The 9,388-nt window shown below is 47.0% G+C and overlaps 1 long non-coding RNA gene across 1 annotated transcript; it reads right to left on the reverse strand.

Moving 5' to 3' along the window:
* Window positions 1-2,028: 2,028 nt before the first annotated feature.
* LOC145718777 (uncharacterized) lies at window positions 2,029-4,981 on the reverse strand. Its single transcript, XR_014142013.1, has 3 exons — window positions 4,869-4,981; window positions 2,875-2,932; window positions 2,029-2,732 (listed from the first exon to the last, which is right to left on the reverse strand). It is a non-coding gene; the product is annotated as an uncharacterized LOC145718777 (long non-coding RNA).
* Between the last annotated feature and the right edge of the window lie 4,407 nt (window positions 4,982-9,388).

Consider the following 9,388-nt stretch of genomic DNA (forward strand, 5'->3'; position numbering starts at 1 on the left):
TTTTATCCCGTGCTCTTAACTAGTATAATCACCTACCTAACTCCTCAGACTTGCTTCTGTTTTTAAAAATCAAATCTGGCCTCTAAGACTAATATTTATCTCTTCTGGGGAAAGAAACTGAAGGTACATGAGCCAAAAGCCATTAAGCCCTGAACAGAAGAGAAAAATAGTGCTCCTGAATTGGTCTTCTCAATCTCATTCTCGGACTTGCAGCACTCACAACGCATCACTTACAAATGTAAAGGTAATGATGTTCAGTACACCTAGGCTGACTGGAACCCCGAAGAATGGTCCCTCCTTTCTTGGACTCCATATTTTCTATTTTCTAGACAGCTGGGCATTCATCCAACCTTTATTTTTACATAAGCCATGTTGCATGAAAATCTTTTTAGAATAACTATAACAAGGTCATACAGTGAGTACATTATAATGCCTCAATTTAAACCCAGATCTGTTGGACAATCTCTGTCCTACTGAGATGTGCTACCTCCACCACAGAATTCAAGACCACTGAGTCTAAGTTTTATAATTTATACCTCTCCTTCCTCACTGTCAGGTGCAACTGTCATTTCTCTTTTGACTATGAAAGACTCCTTCTGTTTTCTTGCTTATGTCATGTTTCTCAACAGTGTCACACATAAGGATATCACCAGGTGCTTGAACTCTGGATTGGGTGGGGTCTAATTTCTAGAGAGTGGGCTCTCAGTAGGGAGTGGAAAATCCAATAATCACTATCATAGTGATTTCATGTGGCCAAACTCAGAATACAACCTGTAGAATTACAAAGAACTTTGGAGATAAAAGACACTGGGGCTTGGTAGAAGAATTTTTGCTCTACATCCTCAGGGATTAACTACATATTCATTATTATAATTAACGACATATCTTATATAGTTAATATATGTATATATGAAATTAACTACATAATTACATTGTATGTTTCCTCTAGCAGACTAGAAACTGAAATGAGGAACAATCTTTTGAAACAGAAGTGACCTGTATTTGGAACCAGCAGTGTCCAGTTTCACTGAATAGAGGAGAAGGTCACTGAATGTCAGAGCTGAAATGAGAACACCTCAGAGATGATTCTTATGCCATCATTTTCATCAAGAGAGGAGGACAGCAAGACTTAAAGAAGTGACTTGCCCACAGCTTTATGAGTCCCTATGCAATTGCCATCAATTAAAGTGTGGCATATTAAACACGCATCAAGCATAAACAAGAAAATTTAGCCTTCAAGGCAAATAGCCATGTGTTAATTCATCTGTTATGGAGCCGATGGAGTTGATGGGTGGGGGGACATGCCAATACATTATCCAAACATATGCCTGAGCTCTTGTCTCTTATCCTCTATAAAAGGCCTCTGGGTCCAGAGTGAATGGACTAAGTGGTAGAGCAGATGTCCAGGGATGAATAAATCTCATGCCTGCAAGCTGTGTACAATTCCATCCAGAGCAGAATAACGACACACTGGAAGGACAGGTGTCTTCCCCAGATGTCTGAAGGAGAATGGAGACTTTCCTTTGTAGCAGGAGTGGATGGGCTGGTCATGTAGCTTCAAAGGAGCCAGATGGGGCTTTGGTACATCTTTTCTTGGTCTGTATATTTTCTGGATGTTTATCCATAACAAATGTGGTCTCTCTCTGAGATGGTAAGCTCCTAGAGAACGGTGGCCATGTGTTTCACCAGCTTCGCTCGACTATCACTGAATGACTTTCGATCAGAAAGCTGGGAACAGGGCACACTTTCAGAGGGCGGAGTTTCTCAAAAGTGATCACTTCCTGACTGATGACTAGAGGCTGGCTTAAGCAGGGAGGTGCAACAGGATGGCCAGACACGACATTCTTACCCGTCCTCCTCCTATAAAGGCACATACTCAAGGGCTACCCACGACTGTCTCGGAGTGAGGGCAGAAAAACACCCAAAGCATTGAGCCTAAGGAATGGTACGTGAGCACCAAAAAGCAATAGAAACGCAAGATGGAGGAGGGGGGTTACATTTTTCTTTGACCTGAAGGTAGATTTTCATTATTGAGTTTTCATTTCTTTTAGATCCAGTGCCTGTGAGTCACCTATCTCCATGCAACACCTAACTGAAAGAGGTCCTTCTATGAAATTTGTATCAAACCATGTGGGAGGGGATAGAAGATCCACGTGAAGATCCAGTCTGAGCTTTACCAGCTCTGCATCCTTCCCCTCCTAAGATCACATATCCCACAGCTTCTTAGAGATTGCTCTAAATTATTACACAGTATTTCAAACTTTCGTATTCATTTATATCCACCATAATGAGAGTCCTTTTTTACTAACTCAGTGGGAGGACAGTGAGCATTAAACATACTTTACACTTTGAGGTCTGAGCTACCTGACTCCTAGTTCTGCCACTTAGTCCTTAGGTTACTGAAGCAAGTGCTTATTAATCTTTCTAAGCTTCAAACCTCCCAAATCAGATCGGCAAACAAGGCTTGTGGGAGGGGCCCTGCCTCATGGGGAAAATTATTGTCAAGTGGACAGAGGAGTAAATAACCAGGCTCTCTGAGAAGAGGAGGCCGGGAACACCCTGCTGGAAGTCTGGCCCTGCTGGGCTAGGCCCTGGTGGCAAGCGGAGAGGGAAGAGGAGTTCATTACATACGGGACTCCAATCTCAAAGATGTTGTTCTGGATCAGCTGCTTCCCCAACATGATGATGCTGAGCTGAATGCAGAGCTCCATGAGGCAGCCCCCTGGAGCACACTGCCCGGAAAAGAAGATAACGGAAGATGTGGTTAGACCAAGTGGAGCTCAGAGAAGCAAGGGCAAGAAGTGAGGCACGCTGCAAGGGGGGACGGCCGGGGCCAGGGGTGCACGGGCACACCACCAGCCGGACTGTACTTGCCTCTTCCATGCGGTAACCATCGAACACGTAAACATAGCTTCCAGGTCTGCCCACGAACCTGAAATCCAGAAGTGTGGGAGAGTTAGGGAAGGGGAAGGCAGGGCTGCTAGAAGGCCTGCCTTCTGAGTGGAAGAGGCACCGCCCAACAGCCTCCTGGAAAGAACTGGCCAGGGCAGGGGCCAACTCACCCAGGGGTGGGCGTGGACACTGCGTTATTGGCTAGCTGTCACCTGACCACCAAGGGTTCACCTCTTAACCCGAGTTCCAGGGGACAGGGGCTGAGGCTGGGGCTGGTGTGCGCCTGGGAAGGTCTTGTGTATGGGCACCTGTGACAATTTCTGAGCCTCAATGCCACGAGGTTTGGATTATCCCTAAATGTACTATCTGTGCAGCTTCCTCCCTCAACCAATGTTAAGAATTGAGTTCTGATCGAGGCTCCTCGGTGGGAGATTCTGATTTCCCAGGAAATGGTCCTACCCATCTATTTAAGGCTCAGCTCAAATCTTTCCTTCTCTGTGAAGTCTTCTGTCTCTGTTCACAATTAAGTATTTCCCGGGCACTTTCTTTATACTTCTATGATAGCAACTCATTGCGTGTGCTGTAGATAAGACCATCTCTTTCAATAGACCACAAATTTATCTAAGGGTCGGGACCCTATTTTTTGGCCTGAAATATCTATGTAGGAAATCTGCTATTGATATTAAATCTAGAGTGAAAGCACCAGTGGAGTATATACCCATTAATATGGATAGTCTCTCTGCTACTATAATTTCATACGAGTCAAGGGCAGAGATCCCAGGAAGGGGGTTGTGGTTTGTGTCACAAACCTATTTATAAGAAACTATCAAATATGCACAATAATAGCTCTTGCTATGGAGGCCTGCTTGATGAGATTTTAGTGCTAGGGAAGCTTTTCTGACAAAGTTAATGCCTACTAGGAAATCTCCTTATAGGTAGCCAACTGATCTAATTGTCAGAAGTGATTTTACAGCTAGACACATTGCATAATAAAGAATCTGACTGGCCTTTGTTGCTGGTTCTTGGAGAAGCCTCTAAATCCTTAGAACTTCCCCCTAGGATTCTCTTTGTTATTGATAGTTGGGATCTTAAGACTATACCTAAATTTATGCTAATGAGATCACTCAGGATGGGGGAGGCCATGCCACAGAAACCAACTGTGTGATTAGAGGGTTGGGCCTTTCATCCAGGTAGTAGCAGCCTGACCTCAGGGGATGGAAGGGGGGCGGAGGCTGAGCTCAGTCACATGGTGAATGCTTCAACCAATCACACCTACGTACTGCAAACTTACAAATTCTGGGCACGGAGGCTTGGATGAGCTTCCTGGTTGGTGGGACACATCAACGTGCCAGGAAACTAATGCATCCTGAGGACCTGGAAGCTTCTGTTTAGGACCCTCCTAAACCTCACCCTATGTGCCTCTCCCACTTGCTGGTTTGCATTTGTACCCCCTTTCTACAGTAAAACTGTAATTTTAAGTACAGGACATTCCTGAGTTCTATGAGTCATTCTAGAGAATTAGCAAACCTGAGCAGTTCGCGGCTGTAGCCAGTTGGTCTGAATCATGAGTGGCATAGGAACTCCAGAGCCTGCAGCTAGTGTTTGGAGGGAGGGCAATCTCGTGGAAGACTGTGCCCTTAATCTGCGAAGTCTGTGCTTGCAAGACCTATGAGCCATTCATGAGACCTGAAATTCCTTCTTATCTCATGCTCAAAGTTGGGAGGCCCAGATTATTCTAAGACTCACCCTCTGGGGCCCAGGGTCAAATCCCTATAGTTTCTCTGGTTATCAGAATCCAAAGATTCTAATCCAAAATGACATAACGCTTATGCCACCGCTTCACAAACAGTACAGTGGGGATGGAGATGGGGAATGGGACTGAGAGTGTGAACTGACAGTGGGGACAAGCTGACTCTAGCGGGGGACCCAGTCTTAGGGACAAGTTGCACTTCCACGTGTGAAACCATTATACTCACCTCCCCTTAAAAAAGGCCACATAGAAGATGGGTGAGTAGGCATTGACAAACTTTAGCAAGAAAGCTTTGAGTATCAGGCGTTCTTCAAAAGTCTGTTCTGTTTTGGGAACCTCTGAAAGAAAAGAGCAAAGCTGGTAAGACTGAGAGACAGATTTTCACCTCTTCAGAGTTTTAATCCTGACTACATGGACCATTGTCTCTCGGCTCTCATTCCTTCAGAGTAGAAACCAAGCGATCTGTCTCTGGCACATTAGAACTGAATTCATCCGGGAGGTCCCAAATGGATTGCCAGGTACTGTGAAGCCACAGAAGGCAAAGGGTACACAGAATCATCACCTTTCTCCCTCCACTTCCCTCCTCTTATCCACTCCAGCAGCGGTTTCATGCTGTACTCCTGTAAGGGGGATGTGAGCAAGCAGAACTTCCTCTAACCACCCTCACCTTATCAAGGGGAACGCAGCTTTTAACTGTGTGATTGCCACTTCCATAAGATTTTATTTGAACCAAAGTCCCTGATGAAAAAGCCTTGTTAACCAATGAACTGCAGTCAACAGGCAGCAAAGACTTGTCTTGGGTACCATGACATTTTTCCTCTTTCTCGCCTCCTTCATTTCCAGCAGGAAAGCCTGCATTTGTATGCTCTCTGGATAGACTGGGACACCTTATACTCACTCGCTCAAATGATGGAGAATCATCAGATAAGTGAAACGAACATAAGCCTAATGTCTCAAACTCGGGGGTCACAGCCCCAGCGAGTCCTGTGAGGTTCAAGGAGAGGAGTCAGCTCATAATCCCCCAAGGACCCTAAGAAACACTGGCAGAAACCTCACTGATGCCTTCAGAAGACTCGAGACCCATGGGATGTTCTGGTGGACAACAGGGCACAGTGTTTGCTGGGGATTCACAGATTGTGACAAACGGCTCGGCAAAGATAGGAGGTTACAGGGCCACACTTCAGGGGCAGAAAGAAAGCACTAGCCTGCATCATGTGCACTGATAAATATCACCCGAAAGTGTGCCGAGCACAGGGCCAAAGTATCAGGACCATGCCAGCCAGGAGGTTCTGTGTCCAGATGAGGGTGATGCATGGACTCATCTGACTTGTCTGCCCACCTGACTCACACACAGCTTTAGTAGCAATCTTTGGAAAAGTGGATGCAAAACTCTGTTCCCTCTCCTGATATTCCCTTCCTTGTCCCATCCCCTATGTACAAATCCTTCACATCCTTTAGCAATCAGATCAAATGTTGCCTGTAATCTCCTTCCCAAAGCCTTCCCCAATGACTTCAGATGGTAGTAATCTTTTTCTTCTATAGTATTTTATATTTCTCCTTATTAATTACCTACTTCCATGCCCTCTGAAAATCACAATAGGAGGTTTCATTGGTCTTCTGTCTTAGTTGGGGTTACCTGCTATGTCAAGAAGTAAGTAGTTTATTTGGGAAGTGCTCCCAGGAAGCTTTGGTGAGGGAGTGGGGTAGTGAGACAGAGAGGAGAGGGAAGGCAGCACGCATGTGTTCTGAACAATTGAAGGCCGCAGGCGACTGGGGCTCAGTCCCCCTGGGGACCTTCTAAGAGACTGTGAAACACCCCTCATAATTACTACACTGAGGAGTGAGCAAGTGGAGTCCCTCATTGGGTGAAGGGTACCGCTGGACTTGACTCCCTAGCACTTCCGCCTTGTCGTACACATGGGCTGAGCATGCTCACAACCGGAGAACGCCTGCAGGCAGGGAGCGGCGGGGACCTCCAGGGACGCCAAAGGGATATGTGTGCTGTACCGTAGTGTCTGCTCCAAGCTGCTCCACGCGTGGCATTACACCCAGGCGCGCACACCTGCTAACTCGTTTCCTCCTTACCTACCTATGTGAGGGGGTAGCGCATCTCACTTTTACAAAGAAAGGCAGCTGAGGTCCAGAGGGGTGACAGCCTTGCTCTAGATCATACAGGCCATAAGTTCGGGTTACAGAAGAGTTAAGGTCTGAACCCAGATCCACCTGTCTCCAAAGATGATGTTTACTCCACCACACTGTGAAATCAGGGCCTTGGACTGCTGTCTCCATCAGACCTCCTCTTTCATCTCCCCACCCTCCACCCCCAGCCCACATGATATGTACCTAAGAAATATTTGTGAGCGGTCAGGTCACAGGCATTGAGCACCAGCTGCATGTTGCCAGGGTGAACGGCGACTCCACACTTCCTGCAAGGAGCTTCACTTACCAAGGTCTCTGGGAGAGCCTTTTGCAAACTGCCAGTCTTTTCAAGATTTAATCTGTGAGTGGCAAAGAATCCTACCCCCTCTCGTCATGGCCAAAGGGGACCTTAGAGAGAAAAATGCTGTATTTCCATGACCTGTTTTCCCACACAGCACAGTGAGCCCCTCATTCATTTGCAATCTTAGAACATAGTCCTGAGTATAAAAGATGATGCCCAATAGCATCAGTGGTGGTCCAAGCACGAGCAGAGACCCGAGGAGACTGTCTCAGGCAGACGTCAGCCCATGGGGACCCTTGGCCCTGGGAGTGGCCTTGAGAACCAGAAAGCTTAGAGATGCCATAGTGCTACTCTCACAGTTGCAATCCTGGCCTCAACTTCTGCCTAAGGCCTGCGGAAATGAGAGCTACTCATCCTCTAGTCATGTCCTAGCCCCCATGAACCCTAAGAAACATGGTGTCACCCCTGGGCAGCCAGCAACACTGAAAACTGGTTCATTCTCTGAGAACCCCATCATCCTGAAGCCTACTTTAGTTTGCTTATGCTTTCTAACAGTCCTGGAGGCCCTGGCAGGCCATGCTGAACCTACAGAGCACCCAGTCATGCTATTCTGGGCTCAGCTGTATGTTGAGGGGAGTGACTACTTGCTTGTTTTGCTCCAGAGATGGCCGTAGGGACAGATTTTCACATCAGACACACCTGACTTCAAATGCAGAATGTAGGTAGAGGACTGAACTTATATAGAAAGGATACCGACATCTCCCTCACAGGTTGTTGAAGACAGGATAGGATGCTTATAAAGCCCTCAGCCAAGAGCTTGGCAAGTGCTGGACCTCAATAAATGATAGCTCCTGTTGTCCTAAACAGTGTCCTCTGATGCCATCACCTCCTCCAAGCTGGCAGCCCTGCTTTCTGCAGCACGGTTGGGCCACCTGTGGCCAGGTGTTTGTGCACATCTCTAGCCCCTAAGGTTCTGGGCATTGTTTCCATGCTGATTAATGAGCGCTTTCTACCAATCAGTGGAGAGGATAGCTAGTAGGTGACCCTGCTGGCACATAGCTGGGAAGGTCTAATCAAAACAGCCCCTCTCCCCACCTCCACAGAACTCCCAGCCCATGCTTCCTGACGTCCTCTAGACAACATGGGAAATAAACATTGTCTGCTAGGGAACCTAGAGACATTTTCATAATTTTATAGGAGATGAAGCTGGAACAGTCTCCCATGATATCCCTCAGCTGGCAGACAGCTTTGTGGTTTTCTCCTTCCTGCCACGCGCAGAGGGCCACGGGCACAGCCCCATGAGCTAGAAGTCCAGCCAGTCCCACACCGCCTTGCCCAGCAAGCACTTGGATGATGGTCTGTACTCACCACTCACAGTGAACACTGAGACTTCTTTAGTTTATGGACATAAGCAAAGCCCCACAGATATTTCACCTGTAAGGGCTTTTCCCTCCCTGCTACAAAGTCTGCCCAACCAAAAGGCCAATGTGTCCCTATTTGACTTATGCTTCTCAAGTCTTCCCTGGGCTCAAGATCCACATCCCCTTCTTCAGTCTGATTCCTATTTTCCTTGACAAAAGGAAATAATGCTGAGGCCCAGGAAATGCCTGCCACCCATTTCTAAGGTCGCTTTCCATTTTAAGATCTCCTAACTCCGAACCACCAAGTGGCCATTAACCCTGGCTCTCCCCAGCCCGCCACCCTGGCCCCACCACGCACAGTGTGGATGGCATTCCCACAATGAGCACAGTCAGGTCCGCCTTCTGCTGGGCCACGGCTGACACTAGATGTATCAGACTAAGTACATTTATTGAATGAATGAATGAATGAATGACATGACATGACATGACATGAAAATATCATTTAGAATAGTGAAAAAGTATTTATCATTTACTAAAAATTCCCTGTGGGTATGAAATCACAAGAAAGCAATAGCCGAAAGAGAGTGAAATCTCCCTCATTTCAATTTCATTTAATTAATTTAAATTTCCCTATCTTATCCATGAGATAAGAGATGGGGGTATTGGAGTTAGATGCAGGACCTAGAAGGGCTATAGCCCTTGCCATGGGAGGGGCAGAGAAGGACAGGAGGTGAGGCAGAGCCCCTGCCAAAGAAGAAAATGTGAGTGATGGGGGAGGGGTGGAGGCGCCCAGCAGAAATGTTCCTTAACTTCCCTGTCAAAAAAAGAAGGAAGGGGGGAGGAAGGGAGGGAGGGGGAGAGGGAAAGAAGAAGGAGGGAGGGAAGGAAGGAAGGGTGGAAGGGAAAGGAAAGGGGAAGGAAGGAGAGAGGGAGGGAGGAAAGGAG

This window comes from Leptonychotes weddellii, unplaced genomic scaffold (assembly GCF_054177405.1).
Source record: "Leptonychotes weddellii isolate Sample4059 unplaced genomic scaffold, ASM5417740v2 HiC_scaffold_2170, whole genome shotgun sequence".
Classification (NCBI taxonomy): Eukaryota; Metazoa; Chordata; class Mammalia; order Carnivora; family Phocidae; genus Leptonychotes; species Leptonychotes weddellii.